Raw genomic sequence first — 18391 nt, forward strand, 5'->3', positions numbered from 1 at the left:
CTCGATACATGGAATTTTCCAGGCAACAGTACTGGAGAGGGTTGCCATGTCCTACTCCAGGGGATCTCCCTGACCCAGGGATCGAACCTGTGTGTCTTGTGTCTCCTGTATTGGCCGGTGGATGCCTTGCCACTGTGTAGCATCGGAAGCCCTCATTTATGTCTATTTTACCACAATTAAAAAGTACTTACAGCATAAAAAAAGTGTGATGAAATAAGTTTCAAGAGTAATAATACAGTATGTAGTTTGTTTAGAGTCCTTAAAGCCTTCAATCTTAATTTAGTTGAAGCAATTAAAAGTAAAATATTAGTTTGAAATAAAAATGTTATTAGCTGGATTTGATTATCTGAATTAAAAAAACTTTTCATTTATTCTAGATGAAATACTCACAAAGGAAGAGGGACAACTTTAGTGTATTTTTAAGTCTTATTTTGAGTTTGTACTTGGTTTTGGGTCAGGGGTATTTGAGGGCAGTGAGAACAGAGAATTAAAATTGTGAATGAAAGGTAAGTTAGGCTTTATTTTTTAAACTATTTTAAATATGTAAGTAGTTTAGATGCTTGGAAAATTGGAATTAGTGTGTCCTTCAAAATAAACAGGAATAAACTTTTTTGAGTTAAAATTATTTGCCTTTAGGATTTTGACTTGTAATTTAAACATAAAAAGATTATTTTCTCCACATCAGAGTTTCTTACCCTTGGCACTGTTGACATTTTGGTCTGGATAATCCTTCATTGTAGAAACTGCTTGTGCTATTGTAGGATGTTTAGCAATAATCCCCTTAGGTGCCAGTAGCACAATCCCCTTCCCCAGTGTGACAGGCAGTTGCAAGACAAAATAACCCCTGCTGCTCTCATTATAGTATTAATATTAACAAAGATTAAGGACTGTATTTTAGGTATAACTTATCCAACTCTTTTTTTTTTCTCCTATTATAACTATTAGGTCTGAATCAGAATTTAATATGTTCCTTTAATATATGTTCCATAAATTCATAAATTAGCCTACGTTATTTTTGGAGGGAATTACCAATGCCAAGCTTTCTGATTTATACTTCATACTCAAATATTTTAATTATTGCTTTAAAATTACTCCTGTTTTAAATTATAAAGGCCATATATAATTCCACAAAACTTGGAAAAATACAGAAAATTATTATGAAGAAAATTTAAATTACCTTTAATCTTAAAATTTATATATAAGCAGAAATACATGAGCTTCTAAATCAAGTATTGATGAAAATGTAGTATGATTTTGGTGAACATTTGGAGACACTAGATTAAAATAGAATCCTCTCTTTTTGGGTTAAAAATGTCAAACAATGACTGTAAGCAATTCTTGTTTTTTTTTAAAGAAATAAGGGTGCGAGAGCTCACCAATATGTTCACTTGGCTTAATTTTGACTGTTGTACAAATAACTGTGGTAGCATGTATGATGCTGTCTGTGAGATTACAGAAGGTTTATTTATGAACAAATTATCCATTTGAGAGATTAACAGTAATTTTCTCATATGTGTGTAAAGTACCTTCTTATAGAACACTATAAACCTTTCAACTGTTCGGATATAATATATCGCCTAGGTGTATATGTTTATAAATGTGTGTATATATCTCTATATATTTATATCTGTTTCTAATTTCATAAACAATAAAATTTAGGTTTGAACAGAAGCCATAGTCTTCGCTATATAATTGAAAAAACGTGTGTTTCCATATAGGCACACCTACAGAAAATAGTAACTCTCAAACAATTCATCTGTTTAGAAAATGCTTTCAGAACTTTACATGTTAAATTCATAATTCTATTACAGTTATTGGATTTTGTAATGAGAAGCATTTGTTCATTGACTTAAACTTTTAACAGAATTTAACAATTAGAATTTTTCCAGAATGATGCATACTGTGTGTATTGGAGAGATAGAGGAGGTGGAGAAATGAGATATTGTTTGGAAAACTGAAATAATCTTATAGGTGAACTCTGAGTCTTGGCATTGATCGTTTAGCTGGCTATTTTGATGCTGAACTGAATTTACTTTTGTTTGCATTATTTTCTTTAAAATAATGCCATAGCAATTTTGGGATTCCCTGGTGGTTCAGATGGTAAAGAATCTGCCTGCAAGGCAGGAGACCTGGGTTCAAAAGATGCCCTGGAGAAGGGCATGGCAACCCACTCCAATATTCTTGCCTGGAGAATCCCTATGGACAGAGGAGCCTGGTGGGCTACAGTCGGAGTGCAAAGAGTCAGACACAACTCAGCAACTTTCACACATAGCTATTTTGACTGATTTCAAGTAGTTAATAAAGTGTTACCAAGTTGCAAATACATTTTTATAAATTACAAATAACCTGTTCAGGATCTTAATTTATTTTATCTAGAAGAGGGGAAGTTTTCATTCTTAACTTTTTGCTTTCTCATTTTGAGGTCATTAGAGATTTATTGACTAGTGGTTTATTTTACATGATATTGAACTTCCTATAGCTGATTCATGTTGTTGTACAGCAGAAATGAATACAACATTGTAAGACAGTTATTTCCCAACTGAAAAAATAAATAAATTAAAAAAAAGAATCACCTGGAGATTTGAATACTGATTGCAGGGCCTATTCCAGACCTGTTAAGTCTAAATGGGCAGAAAGGGGCAGGGAGGAGATTTGAAACTGACAAAGTTTATATCCTAGCTTTACTACTTATTATCTGAGTAACTTTAAACAGGTTATTTAACTTCTCTGTGCCTTCTTCTAAGAAGGGTTGGTAATACTATCTCATATAAGGTTGCTATAAACTTAACAACTTAACAAACATTACCTGTGATGATGATGATATAATTATCCAGGGCCAATCTGTTGACCTTAGTTTGGGAACCGCTGATACAATGAACTACTGCTTCCTCTGTTAAAGTTTCACATGTTATGATCCTACACTTCTTGTGCTGGCAATATGACATATTGGTGTCTGTGTGTGGTCAGTTGTGTCCGACTCTTTGTGACCCCATGGGCCCCAAGAATCCTGGAGTGGGTTGCTATTTCCTTCTCCACGGGATCTTTCTGATCCAGGTATCGAACCTGCATCTCTTGCATCTCCTGCATCAGCAGACAGATTTTTAAGTCTTATTTGTTTTAAATTGTGTACTTCAAGAACGAGGAGCTAAGTAAACAGATTTTTCAATTAAATTTATTTCATCCAAAGAAAGGAACAGCATTGTGTTTCATACATTAATTTATGTTTTTTTTTAAACCAAATCTTTTTTTTTTTAATGAAAGCTACTGTACTGCATCCCAAAATATGAAGCCAGTAAAAAGCTATTAAAATATCTTAAATGGAGAATGCGTTTGATTTAAGAGGGAAAAAATAAGACAACTGCAGATGTTGTTTCTTTTTCTTGTGTTAAAGAAATCTTCTAATAAGGGCTATTAACTTTGAAATCTCTATTGTCTTTCCAAAGGCTAAGAAAAACATTTTTTTGACTGGTACTATGCCAGTTTCCTTCACATGTTTCCATTTAATTCTTGAGACAACCTGCAAAATATCAGTAAACATTATTTCCTTTCTAATGAAAGTATTTCTTTCTAAATAAGGAAATTGACAGAGTCAGAATTCTGTAGTTATGTATATTTGTTTATATATTATATATAGGTATATATGTGTGTGTGTGTGTGTGTTATATACACTTATATACATGCGTGCTAAGTTGCTTGCAGTCATGTCCCATGGACTGCAGCCTGCCCTGCTCCTCTGTCCATGGGATTCTGTAGGCAAGAATACTGGAGTGGGTTGCCCTGTCCTTCTCCAGGGGATCTTCCTGACGTAGGGATCGATCCTGCGTCTCTTACATCTCCTGTTTTGGGAGGTGGGTTCTTTACCACTAGCGCCACCTGGGAAGCCCATACTTATATATATACACATATATATATATGTATATATGTACATATATAAAAAGATTTGAAAATTTCAAGGTTTAAATATCATAATGGTGATTTCAAGGGAATAGAGAAAAGTAGTTTTGGGGAAATACTTATGTTTTTCAACATTCTTTGTACCAGATGAATTTTTTTTGAATGGGCAATGATAGAAGTCATAGTTTTATTATGGAATCTCATTTTTTTCCTCCTTGACTTTGTCACTGTTGCTATGTTTTGGTCTTGAATTTGACACGTAACAAGTGTATTTTAATATCTTGTTAGAGGAGTACTGTCTCAGAACATGGATCCAAAGAAGAGTATGTTTGACTTTTTTGGGAAAGAGAGTTTTGCATTTGGCAGCAGTGGATAGTTCAAGTGGCCCCACTTAAACTCTTCTGCGTGAGAATATATATTTTTTCCTATTCTCCTTTCTTCTTTCTTTAAGAAGGATTCAGATTTGAGGTCTTTTGAAAATCCACTTGAGGTTGGTCATGAAGGACTTGACTTTTTATTCAGCAGGAGGTGGCAATCTTAGCACATTTACTTCTAATTAAAGCCAGAACCCAGTGTTTCACTAGGGGATTTATTATTACTTTTAAGCAATGAGTATTTTGAACTTGGAAGTGGAGTTTTCTCTTATAAACCTTGGAGTGCATTTGGGCCTGAGGATTTAAAAAAGCTGTTGATTGCCACTGTGCATTAAAAAGGTTAAAAGTCATCATTTTAACAGTTAATTTTGTGGCATTCTTTCATTATAATGCTTATTTTATGGATTTTATAAAGGTGCATTAAAATGCAGCCGCTTCTGTTGGAATGATATTAAATCAAGTTCTTGGTTTCACTGGCAACTTTTTTGTCCTTTACACAATTGATTGGACTTTTAAAGTTATACACATAACTGAAGATGGAAATATTTGTGCATTGGCATATATATACAAAGTAACTCAGACTGTGTGTGTATATACAGGAAGTGAAATAGAAAAGTGGAGGTGGTTACCTGGGTAATTCAGATTCCTAACCAACTTTATTGGAAATACTTGGCTATTTTCTCATTTTATATAAACAGTTTCTTTTACTTTTCGCTGTACTTTGTGTGACTAGAAACTGTATGAACAATTATTTATTCTTGAACTTTGGATATATAGTTCTTTTTTGTGAATAATGAAACAGCTTAAAGGAATATTTTTCTATATTACTCTACTGCTATTTAATTGTTTATACATTAAAAAATTAAATGAAGAAAATACAATTATACAGTGGGTTATTATTAAATTTGATGATTAATTGTAACTATTGACCTTTGTATATTCTATTATATACACGTGTGTACTTTAAACACCTGGAGAAGGGCATGGCAACCCACTCCAGTATTCTTGCCTGGGGAATCTCATGGACAGAGGACTTGGCAGGCTGCAAACCATAGGGTCAACACAGAGTTGGACACAACCGAAGCAACTTAGCACATATGCACACATGTACTTTAAATAAAATGGGTAACACAGTTCATTCCTGACCATTTTGCCCTATAAACTGTGGCTACATGTCAGTGCATATGACGTCATATTCATTGACATGTCTTTACGTGTCAATGAATGTAAATCTACTTCATCATTTTTAATGGCATAGAATTTGTGTTCTATGCATACATATAAGTTGACTGTTGAACAACATGAGTTTGAACTATGTGGGTCCACTTATACTTAGATTTTTTTTTTCAGTGAATACATACTGTAGTATCACATGATTCTTCATTGGTTAAATCTATTCATGTAGAACCATGTGTCCTGAAGATTGATTGTAAAGTTATATTCAGAGTTTAGACTATGTGGAGGGTCAGTGCCCCAACTCCTGTTATGTCCAAGGGTCAACTTTACATCATAATTAATTTCTGTTATCATATACACTCATTAATGCTTTTAATACTTTTATTTTTATAAATTATTGAATGTATTTGTGATTCTTTATATGTTTGTTAAAATCATAAAACAAACACATCTTTATTTTTTAAAAAAGGATAAAAATGGAAAGCCCCTCTTTTAAAAATTTCCTTGCTGCCTATGAAATTTCATTCTTCTCTAGGTAAATAGCTTGATGAACAACCTTGCACTTGCATACATTATTCAATGCTTTTATAAACATCTGTTTTATGTCAATGAATTACTATATATTCATCTATAACTTGTTTCTTATATTTACATGGATATCTTTTCATGTCCAAACATATTGACTTACCTTGTTCTTGTATGGGCTTCCTTGAATTCTGTCTATGGGTATTTCATAATTTATTTAGCTGTGGAGATTGCTTCCAAAATATACTATCATGGACAATCTCTTTTGCATTGGCTCACTCTGCTTTGATATTACCGGCTCAGAGTAAAGCTCACAGGTGACTATTCCATTGGACTGACTATGGCATGTATTTTATTATTTATATTTTATTACACTTAGGAGTATTGTTGATCTTATAATGGAGAATAGGGGCAGTTGGCTAAAAATTCTAGAAAATTTGCAGAGTTTGCTCATTTTATAGTTGGTAAAAACAGAGCTTCTCTAGAAGTTGTATTAATTACTTTATGAGGACATGAATGCATGTTCCCTCTGTTCTCTCCTCACTTTTCTTTCCCTCTCTGTTGTTTTTAAGGGTAGAGAAATATTTCATGTGTAGAGGGCATTCTTTTCTTTTTTAATTTTTTTTTTTTTTTTAAAATTTTTAATTTTTTTAATTTTTTTTTTTTTTAAATTTCAGGTATACACGTGCTCCCCATCCTGAACCCTCCTCCCTACCCCCTCCCCATACCATCCCGCTGGGCCGTCCCAGCGCACCAGCCCCAAGCATCCAGCATCGTGCACTGAACCTGGACTGGCATCTCGTTTCATACATGACATTTCACATGTTTCAATGCCATTCTCCCAAATCTTCCCACCCTCTCCCTCTCCCACAGAGTCCATAAGACTGTTCTATACATCAGTGTCTCTTTTGCTGTCTCGTATACAGGGTTATCGTTACCATCTTTCTAAATTCCATATATATGCGTTAGTATACTGTATTTATGTTTTTCCTTCTGGCTTACTTCACTCTGTATAATAGGCTCCAGTTTCATCCACCTCATTAGAACTGATTCAAATGTATTCTTTTTAATGGCTGAGTAATACTCCATTGTGTATATGTACCATAGCTTTCTTATCCATTCATCTGCTGATGGGCATCTAGGTTGCTTCCATGTCCTGGCTATTATAAACAGTGCTGCAATGAACATTGGGGTACACGTGTCTCTTTCCCTTCTGGTTTCCTCAGTGTGTATGCCCAGCAGTGGGATTGCTGGATCATAAGGCAGTTCTATTTCCAGTTTTTTAAGGAATCTCCACACTGTTCTCCATAGTGGCTGCACTAGTTTGCATTCCCACCAACAGTGTAAGAGGGTTCCCTTTTCTCCACACCCTCTCCAGCATTTATTATTTGTAGACTTTTGGATCGCAGCCATTCTGACTGGTGTGAAATGGTACCTCATAGTGGTTTTGATTTGCATTTCTCTGATAATGAGTGATGTTGAGCATCTTTTCATGTGTTTGTTAGCCATCTGTATGTCTTCTTTGGAGAAATGTCTATTTAGATCTTTGGCCCATTTTTTGATTGGGTCATTTATTTTTCTGGAGTTGAGCTGTAGGAGTTGCTTGTATATTTTTTGAGATTAGTTGTTTGTCGGTTGCTTCATTTGCTATTATTTTCTCCCATTCTGAAGGCTGTCTTTTCACCTTGCTAATAGTTTCCTTTGATGTGCAGAAGCTTTTAAGTTTAATTAGGTCCCATTTGTTTATTTTTGCTTTTATTTCCAATATTCTGGGAGGTGGGTCATAGAGGATCCTGCTGTGATGTATGTCAGAGAGTGTTTTGCCTATGTTCTCCTCTAGGAGTTTTATAGTTTCTGGTCTTACGTTGAGATCTTTAATCCATTTTGAGTTTACTTTTGTATATGGTGTTAGAAAGTGTTCTAGTTTCATTCTTTTTACAAGTGGTTGACCAGATTTCCCAGCACCACTTGTTAAAGAGATTGTCTTTAATCCACTGTATATTCTTGCCTCCTTTGTCAAAGATAAGGTGTCCATATGTGTGGATTTATCTCTGGGCTTTCTATTTTGTTCCATTGATCTATATTTCTGTCTTTGTGCCAGTACCATACTGTCTTGATGACAGCAGCTTTGTAGTAGAGCCTGAAGTCAGGCAGGTTGATTCCTCCAGTTCCATTTTTCTTTCTCAAGACTGCTTTGGCTATTCAAGGTTTTTTGTATTTCCATACAAATTATGAAATTATTTGTTCTAGCTCTGTGAAGAATACTGTTGGTAGCTTGATAGGGATTGCATTGAATCTATAAATTGCTTTGGGTAGTATACTCATTTTCACTATATTGATTCTTCCAATTCATGAACATGGTATATTTCTCCATCTATTAGTGTCCTCTTTGATTTCTTTCACCAGTGTTTTATAGTTTTCTATATATAGGTCTTTAGTTTCTTTAGGTAGATATATTCCTAAGTATTTTATTCTTTTCATTGCAATGGTGAATGGAATTGTTTCCTTAATTTCTCTTTCTGTTTTCTCATTATTAGTGTATAGGAATGCAAGGGATTTCTGTGTGTTGATTTTATATCCTGCAACTTTACTATAATCATTGATTAGTTCTAGTAATTTTCTGGTGGAGTCTTTAGGGTTTTCTATGTAGAGGATCATGTCATCTGCAAATAGTGAGAGTTTTACTTCTTCTTTTCCAATTTGGATTCCTTTTATTTCTTTTTCTGCTCTGATTGCTGTAGCCAAAACTTCCAAAACTATGTTGAATAGTAATGGTGAAAGTGGGCACCCTTGTCTTGTTCCTGACTTTAGAGGAAATGCTTTCAATTTTTCACCATTGAGGATAATGTTTGCTGTGGGTTTGTCATATATAGCTTTTATTATGTTGAGGTATGTTCCTTCTATTCCTGCTTTCTGGAGAGTTTTTATCATAAATGCGTGTTGAATTTTGTCAAAGGCTTTCTCTGCATCTATTGAGATAATCATATGGTTTTGTTTTTCAATTTGTTAATGTGGTGTATTACATTGATTGATTTATGGATATTGAAGGATCCTTGCATCCCTGGGATAAAGCCCACTTGGTCATGGTGTATGATCTTTTTAATGTGTTGTTGGATTCTGATTGCTAGAATTTTGTTAAGGATTTTTGCATCTATGTTCATCAGTGATATTGGCCTGTAGTTTTCTTTTTTGTGGGATCTTTGTCAGGTTTTGGTATTAGGGTGATGGTGGCCTCATAGAATGAGTTTGGAAGTTTACCTTCCTCTGCAATTTTCTGGAAGAGTTTGAGCAGGATAGGTTAGCTCTTCTCTAAATTTTTGGTAGAATTCAGCTGTGAAGCCGTCTGGACCTGGGCTTTTGTTTGCTGGAAGATTTTTGATTACAGTTTCAATTTCGTGCTTGTGATGGGTCTGTTAAGGTTTTCTATTTCTTCCTGGTCGAGTTTTGGAAAGTTGTACTCTTCTAAGAATTTGTCCATTTCTTCCTCGTTGTCCATTTTATTGGCATATAATTGTTGATAATAGTCTCTTATGATCCTTTGTATTTCTATGTTGTCTGTTGTGATCTCTCCATTTTCATTTCTAATTTTATTGATTTGATTTTTCTCCCTTTGTTTCTTGATGAGTCTGGCTAATGGTTTGTCAATTTTATTTATCCTTTCAAAGAACCAGCTTTTTGGCTTTGTTGATTTTTTGCTATGGTCTCTTTTGTTTCTTTTGCATTTATTTCTGCTCTAATTTTTAAGATTTCTTTCCTTCTACTAACCCTGGGTTCTTCATTTCTTCCTTTTCTAGTTGCTTTAGGTGTAGAGTTAGGTTATTTATTTGACTTTATTTCTTGTTTCTTGAGGTGTGCCTGTATTGCTATGAACTTTCCCCTTAGGACTGCTTTTACTGTGTCCCACAGGTTTTGGGTTGTTGTGTTTTCATTTTCATTCGTTTCTATGCAAATTTTGATTTCTTTTTTGATTTCTTCTGTGATTTGTTGATTATTCAGCAGCTTGTTGTTCAGCCTCCATATGTTGGAATTTTTAATAGTTTTTCTCCTGTAATTGAGATCTAATCTTACTGCATTGTGGTCAGAAAAGATGCTTGGAATGATTTCTATTTTTTTGAATTTACCAAGGCTAGCTTTATGGCCCAGGATGTGATCTATCCTGGAGAAGGTTCCATGTGCGCTTGAGAAAAAGGTGAAATTCATTGTTTTGGGATGAAATGTCCTATAGATATCAATTAGGTCTAACTGGTCTATTGTATCGTTTAAAGTTTGTGTTTCCTTGTTAATTTTCTGTTTAGTTGATCTATCCATAGGTGTGAGTGGGGTATTAAAGTCTCCCACTATTATTGTGTTATTGTTAATTTCTCCTTTCATACTTGTTAGCATTTGTCTTACATACTGCGGTGCTCCCGTGTTGGGTGCATATATATTTATAATTGTTATATCTTCTTCTTGGATTGATCCTTTGATCATTATGTAGTGACCTTCTTTGTCTCTTTTCACAGCCTTTGTTTTAAAGTCTATTTTATCTGATATGAGTATTGCTACTCCTGCTTTCTTTTGGTCCCTATTTGCATGGAAAATCTTTTTTTCCAGCCCTTCACTTTCAGTCTGTTTGTGTCCCCTGTTTTGAGGTGGGTCTCCTGTAGACAACATATGTAGGGGTCTTGTTTTTGTATCCATTCAGCCAGTCTTTGTCTTTTGGTTTGGGGCATTCAACCCATTTACGTTTAAGGTAATTACTGATAAGTATGATCCCGTTGCCATTTACTTTATTGTTTGGGGTTCGAATTTATACACCATTTTTGTGTTTCCTGTCTAGAGAATATCCTTTAGTATTTGTTGTAGAGCTGGTTTGGTGGTGCAGAATTCTCTCAGCTTTTGCTTGTCTGAGAAGCTTTTGATTTCTCCTTCATACTTGAATGAGATCCTTGCTGGGTACAATAATCTGGGCTGTAGGTTATTTTCTTTCATCATTTTAAGTATGTCTTGCCATTCCCTCCTGGCTTGAAGAGTTTCTATTGAAAGATCAGCTGTTATCCTTATGGGAATTCCTTGTGTGTTATTTGTTGTTTTTCCCTTGCTGCTTTTAATATTTGTTCTTTGTGTTTGATCTTTGTTAATTTGATTAATATGTGTCTTGGGGTGTTTCTCCTTGGGTTTATCCTGTTTGGGACTCTCTGGGTTTCTTGGACTTGGGTGATTATTTCCTTCCCCAGTTTAGGGAAGTTTTCAACTATTATCTCCTCAAGTATTTTCTCATGGTCTTTCTTTTTGTCTTCTTCTTCTGGAACCCCTATGATTGAATGTTGTAGCATTTAATATTGTCCTGGAGGTCTCTGAGATTGTCCTCATTTCTTTTAATTTGTTTTTCTTTTATTCTCTCTGATTCATTTATTTCTACCATTCTATCTTCTAATTCACTAATCCTATCTTCTGCCTCTGTTATTCTACTATTTGTTGCCTCCAGAGTGCTTTTAATTTCATTTATTGCATTATTCATTATATATTGACTCTTTTTATTTCTTCTAGGTCCTTGTTAAACCTTTTGCATCATCTTCTCAATCCTTGTCTCCAGGCTATTTATCTGTGATTCCATTTTAATTTCAAGATTTTGGATCAATTTCACTATCATTATTTGGAATTCTTTATCAGGTAGATTCCCTATCTCTTCCTCTTTTGTTTGGTTTGGTGGGCATTTATCCTGTTCCTTTATCTGCTGGCTATTCCTCTGTCTCTTCATCTTGTTTAAATTGCTGAGTTTGGGGTGTCCTTTCTGTATTCTGGCAGTTTGTGGAGTTCTCTTTATTGTGGCTTTTCCTCGCTGTGTGTGGGTTTGTACAGGTGGCTTGTCAAGGTTTCCTGGTTAGGGAAGCTTGTGTCAGTGTTCTGATGGGTGGAACTGTATTTCTTCTCTTTGTTCAGTCGCTGTGTGGGAGGGAGGGAGGGATGCTGCAAACAAATAACACTGGCGTGCGCTCGCAGTGCCTCAGCCACACTGGGTCTGCCCCCGCTCATGGCACGTGTAGCCTCCCTGCCCACACTGCTCGGGCTCTAGGTTGTTCCGCCGGGAACAATCCGAGGCTGGCCCTGGGTTGCATGTACCTCCCAGGTCCAAGCCGCTCAGGTTCAGGCACTCGGGTAGTCCTCAGAGGCGCAGACTCAGTTGGGCCTGAGTATTGTGCTCTTCCCAGGTCCGAGCAGCTCAAATGATGAGGTGTTTGGCGAGCGCCAATGCTGCGACTTATCGCCTCCCCGCCACTCGGTTATCTGGGCGTAAAACCGGCGCACCTTCTTAGGCAGATGTTAACCGTCCAGACCCCCAAGAAGTTTTAGTTAGCAAAGAAGCCTGCTTACAGTTTTATAGATAATGTCTCTCTGGGGCTGCGATTGCCCCCTTCCGGCTCTGGCTGCCTGTCACCGGAGGGGGAAGGTCTGCAGCCGGCTATCTCTGTTCAATTCTTTGTTCCGTGCGCGGGCCTGGCGGTGTCTTAGGTTGGGGCTGGCTTTTTGAGTGGTAGATATCCCACAGTCTGGTTTGCTAGCCCAAATTATTTCGCTCAGATAGTGCTCAGGGTATTCAGGCCAGATTCTTACTCTAAGCGATGCAGCCCGCGCTGCGCCTCCCTGCCCAGCCCCCGCTTGTTAATGGCGCGTGCAGGCGTCTGCGCTGCTTCTCCGCTGGGGGAGTTACCGTAGGACTCGCAATCTTCGAGTTTTAATTGTTTATTTATTTTTTCTTCCTGTTATGTTGCCCTCTGTGCTTCCAAAGCTCGGCACAGATTCGGCAGTGAGAAGGTTTCCTGGTGTTTGGAAACTTCTCTCTTTTAAGACTCCTTCCCGGGACGGAACTCCGTCCCTCCCTCTTTTGTCTCTTTTTTTGTCTTTTATATTTTTTCCTACCTCCTTTCGAAGAGTTGGATTGCTTTTCTGGGTGCCTGATGTCCTCTGCCAGCATTCAGAAGTTGTTTTGTAGAATTTACTCGACGTTTAAATGCTCTTTTGATGAATTTGTGGGGGAGAAAGTGTTCTCCCTGTCCTACTCCTCCGCCATCTTGGCTCCTCCCCCCATTCTTTTCTTTCATGAAATAAGAATAGCCTATTTAGGAGTAGATGCTTTTTGTCTGCTTCTAGAAAGAAGAACATAAATCAGCAACTTTAAAATTTAGGTCATTATTTTACTGAAAGTTTTCTAACACATTTGTTTTCTTGCCAAAGTTCAATTTATATATTTGGTAATGTAATTTTTTAAAATCACTTTACTTGAGGTTTTATCTTTAAACCCCATGGCAGAGCCACTCATTGGTGGGGCCTGAGCTTCAGGAATGGTGGGAAGTTTGATGGATACCTGTCCCTTCCGTTAAAAGAATTTTTTTGTTTTAAGTAACATGTTCATTTTGGAAACTTGGGATGAGGTTTTATGAGATGAGAAATAAAATAATCTCTAGTTGACACTAAGAACTAGCTAATCATTATGACTATTGTAGTGTATTTTTGGTGTCTTTTTATTTTGCATTTTAATGCTGTAAAGTCAGATTCATATTATATTTACTCTTTTAAGGTCTTTTTTCTTACTTAATGATATCACAAACACTTATCAAATCAACTACTGCATATAATTCTAAATGATTATAGAGAATTCTGTGCTTTACCACTGTTAATGGAATTATTGCTAATATTTTGCTTTGAAGAATACTATGGTCATTGTAAAACTTGTATGAAACCACAGAAGACTCCAAGTAGTCAAAGCAATCTTGAGAAAAAATGAAAAAAGCTAGAGGAATTATACTTCCTGATTTTAAATTATATTAAAAACCTATAGTAATCAAAACAATATGGTATTCCTAGATCAATGGAACAGAATAGAGAGCTGAGAAATTAATTCATGAATTGATTTATGACAAAAGAATCAAGTATATGCAGGGGGGGAAAGGATAATCTCTTCAGTAATAGTGCTGGAGAAAGCGGATTGACACATACAAAGAATGAAGCTGAACCCCTTACACTATACACAGATCACCTCCAAATGGATGAAAGACTTAAACGTAAGACCTGAAACCATAAAACCCCTGGAAGAAAATGTGGAGAGTAAGCTTCTTGACATTGATCATAGCAATGATTTTTTTTTTTTTTTTTGGATTTGACCTCAAAAGCAAAGGCAACAAAGGGAAAATAAACACATGGCTATAGCAGTGGATAAGTTTAAGGTTTACAGTGTCAGTATTCTCATTGACTTACATATATTGTGAAATGATTAGCACAGCAAGTTTAGTTAACACCCCATCATATGATACAAAAAAAGAAGGAAAAATTTTTTTTTCTTTGTGATGAGAACTCTGAGAATCTGCTCTCTGGACAAACTTTCTACTATTATGTCAATAAAACTGAAGAGAATGAAAAGAGAACATTTTTTAGCACCACAAAAAGTTAAAGAGAAATAGAAATACTAAAAGTTTTATAGTTACAGAAAAGTGGTGCTGTCCTTGGTTGCTCAGTCGTGTCCGACTCTTTGTTACCCCTATGGACTGTAGCCTGCCAGGCACCTCTGTCCATGGTATTCTCCAGGCAAGAATACTAGAGTGGGTTGCCATACCCTCCTCCAGTAGATCTTCCCAACCCAGGGATCAAACCTAGGTCTCCCGATTTGCAGGCAGATTCTTTACCATCTGAGCCACCAGGAAAGCCCATGAATACTTGAGTGGGTAGTCTGTCCCTTCTTCAGGGGATCTTCCTGACCTAGGAATTGAACCAGGGTCTCCTGCATTGCAAGCGAATTCTTTATCAGCTGAGGCACCTGATGATCAAAATTGAGTAGCAGGAAGTTGCTGCTGCTGCTAAGTTGCTTTAGTTGTGTCCGACTCTGTGCGGCCCCATAGATGGCAGCCCACCAGTCTCCCCCGTCCCTGGGATTCTCCAGGCAAGAACACTGGAGTGGGTTGCCATTTCTTTCTCCAGTGCATGAAAATGAAAAGTGAAAGTGAAGTCGCTCAGTTGTGTCTGACTCTTCGTGACCCCATGGACTGCAGCCTACCAGGCTCCTCCATCCATGGGATTTTCCAGTCAAGAGTACTGGAGTGGGGTGCCATCGCCTTCTCTGTATTTCTATTATATTTTTGGAAAAATTCTTTGGAAAGAAAAGTGAGTGAGGACAAAGGGGGACCTTTTCTTTGACTGTAGCATTATAATTATAACAAAAATGTATTCATGTGATTACTTCCAAATTTTAAAATATATAATCCCTGGTGGAAAAAGCCTCAATCCCCCCCAAAGTGGGATTACATAAAACTAAAAAGCTTCTGTTCAGCAAGGGAAACCATTAACCAAATGAAAAGGCAAACTATGAAATGGGAGGAAGTATTTGTGAATCATATATCTGATAAAGAATTAATATCCAAAATATGTAAAGACTCATGCAACTTAATAGAAAAAAGCAAACAATCTAATTTTAAAATGATTGCCATTTTTAAATGATTGCCATCCCCTGGAGTTGCCATTTCCCACTCCAGGGGATGGAGGGAAATCCTGCCATTTGTGACACCATGGATGGATGTTGAGGGCATTATGCTAAGTGAAATAAGCCAAAGACAAAATGCTGCATTCACTTATGTGGAATCTAAAAAAAAAAAAAGGTTGAGGTTATGGAAACAGTAGAAATTCTGACAATCACAGAGGTTCAAATACTGGTAATTATGATCATTGTGTTTTTAAAATTATCTTATTTTACTTTATTGAGGGGTGTGTGTGTGTGTGTGTGTGTGTGTGTGTGTTAATCACTCAGTCATGTCCGACTCTGCGATCCCATGGACTGTAGCCCACTAGGCTCCTCTGTCCATGGAATTCTCCAGGTAAGAATACTGGAGTGGATTGCCATTCCCTTCTCCAGGGAATCTTTCCGACCCAGGGATCAAACCTGGATCTCCTGTATTGCAAGCAGATTTTTTACCATCTGAGCTACCAGGGAACCCCTTAAAGGTATAATTGACATATAAAATTGTAAGATATTTAAAGTGTACATCATGGAGATTTTATATAGTACACATAGTTTAAGGATTCCCTTCATTTAAAACACATCCATCAACTCACTTTTTTGTTTTGTTTTTTTGGTGAGAATATCTAAATTCTAGTCTCTTAACAAATTTTAATTATACAGTATTATGCTATACAGTGCTATCATCTGCATGTTTTACATTAGATCCTCAGGCCTTATTCATTTCATAGTTGAAAATTTGTACCCTTTTATCAACCTTTCTCTGTGTCCTCTAGCCCCAGTCCCTGGCAGCTACTTTTCTACTAAAACCCTAAGACTATGGGTTTAATATTGATGGTTGAGCAGGGCTCCCTAAGTTCTACAGGCCTCTGTTATGGGGGTGATGTTATGGCACCCTGGTGCTGAGAGATTACTTGGGCCCAGCAAAGGGACCACATTTCCCAAGCTCTGAAGACAAGGACTAACACCCCAAAATGTGGACTCATTTTGTTTTTACTCTACCTTCATTGGCCCAGCAGCTGCCAAGAACAAAGGCGGTATCTCCCGATACCTGGCAGACAAATGCAGTATTGCCTCATGAATTGTTTCTCTGAGGCAATTTGTATTTGGGAAGAAGCTTCTAGAATAAGTTGAGGGGCAGCTGCCTTTCCATGAGATTGGAGAGATTTCATGAAAGAATTTGGATGTCATGAAGGAGGCAGTGGTTCACAGGAAGCAGTTGCTGGGATTAGTAGGAAGCTGGAGAAACAGGAGAAGAAACGCTTGAAGAAGGAAAAGAAACACCTGGCGGCAATTTCCCTGCTATCTTCAGAAAACAGCAGTAGTTTTTCAAAGGGATGTGAGGAAACAAGTGGAAGATCCATGAAGAAGAAGAGGCAAAAGCCCCAGGAAACTCCTCAGGAGAATGAAATAGAAGACCCAGCTGTCTCCTTCTCCAAACCGTAGAAAAAGAAATCTTTTTCCCAAGGAGGAACTGGTGATCTTGAAGAGATCTTGAAGAAGTGATCTTGAAGAGAGAGCTGGCAGTGGAAGTCTTTTCATGATTAGAAAACCTTTGCTCAAAGATGAGCGAACTGGTTAGTGACCCTTAAGAGTAAGGGAACAAGAGTGTCCCCAAGAAAGAGAGGAAATTCTCTTCCAAGTAGAAGCCACTCAGCAGTGGACCTGAAGAGACAGCTGCCAGCAAGAGCAGTGGCTCTAAGAAAAAGAAAGTTCCAAAAGCCAGCCCAGGAAAATCAGAACGGACATTTCCCCAGTGGGACGTGAACTGCAGAGGTATTTCCTAATCCATCCCCTATAGCCCAATAAAAATAAAAACAAATGAAAAAAAACCTAAGGCTAGACACTTGAGACCAAAAGCTTTTGATACACATTGTAAATTGTTTTATGTTGAGAGATGGCCCAAATGTACCATTTTCTCCGCTATGTGTAATATCTGTGCCAAGGTCAGATATTGTCATTTTTTAAAAGTTCAAAATCTCCATGTAATGGGCAAAAGTGATGTGTGATATTTTCTTAATTTAAAAATAGTAGCAAAAAAATATTCATTGGGCAGTTGCTACGTGCTCCCACCTTAGACTATGGTAAGGATTTAACCTTAACTTTCTCATTTAATTCTCAAAGCAACCCTGTAAATTAGGTCATTATTTTCATTTCAGGCACAAGAAAATTTAGGCTTGATAAGATTAAGCAGTTTGCCCAAGGTTGTGTCTTGTGAATGATGGATTTTTAACTTTGTTCATTTACTTAATGGTACAAATACTTTAGTTTTTTTCTGATGTTAAATGTTTTGATCTTTTTTGTAATGGCTTCTGATCTTTGTATCTTTCTAATGAAGATCTTTCTTACACTGTGATTCTAAAATATTGTCACATTTTCTTAACTTTCTGGAATTTGTTTTTAGATATTATATGTAGTAGGGCTCTAATTACATGTAGCAGGGCTCTAATTTGGAGAAGGCGATGGCACCCCACTTCAGTACTCTTACCTGGAAAATCCCATGGGCAGAGGAGCCTGGTAGGCTGCAGTCCATGAGGTCGCTAGGAGTTGGACACGACTGAGCGACTTCACTTTCACGCATTGGAAAAAGAAATGGCAACCCACTCCAGTGTTCTTGCCTGGAGAATCCCAGGGACAGGGGAGCCTGATGAGCTGCCGTCTTTGGGGTCGCACAGAGTCGGACACGACTGAAGCGACTTAGCAACAGCAGCAGCAGCAGGGCTCTAATTTAATTTTTTCCCCAAATGTATATCCTGTTGTCCAAGTGCCATTTATGAATATCCTTTGAAATGCTGACTTTCTTATAAAAATGCACATTACCCATTTAGTCATTTATTTGCTCTTAGACTCTATTCCTTTCCCTTGATTTATGTCCATAAATAGCGTGTCTATAAAGAATGCCAATGATTTATTTGTCCATAAATAGTGTATCTATAAA

General features: G+C 36.9%; 1 protein-coding gene and 1 non-coding gene across 3 annotated transcripts in view; both read left to right on the forward strand.

The window, feature by feature from the left end:
- The window catches only part of BBS9 (Bardet-Biedl syndrome 9), a 480327-nt gene that overhangs the window by 89010 nt on the left and 372926 nt on the right, over positions 1-18391 (forward strand). The gene's annotated exons all lie outside the window — the stretch shown is intronic.
- Positions 16281-16365, forward strand: LOC138987674 (small nucleolar RNA SNORD86). The gene has a single exon (XR_011464058.1). It is a non-coding gene; the product is annotated as a small nucleolar RNA SNORD86 (small nucleolar RNA).

This window comes from Bos mutus, chromosome 4, assembly GCF_027580195.1.
Source record: "Bos mutus isolate GX-2022 chromosome 4, NWIPB_WYAK_1.1, whole genome shotgun sequence".
Lineage (NCBI taxonomy): Eukaryota > Metazoa > Chordata > Mammalia > Artiodactyla > Bovidae > Bos > Bos mutus.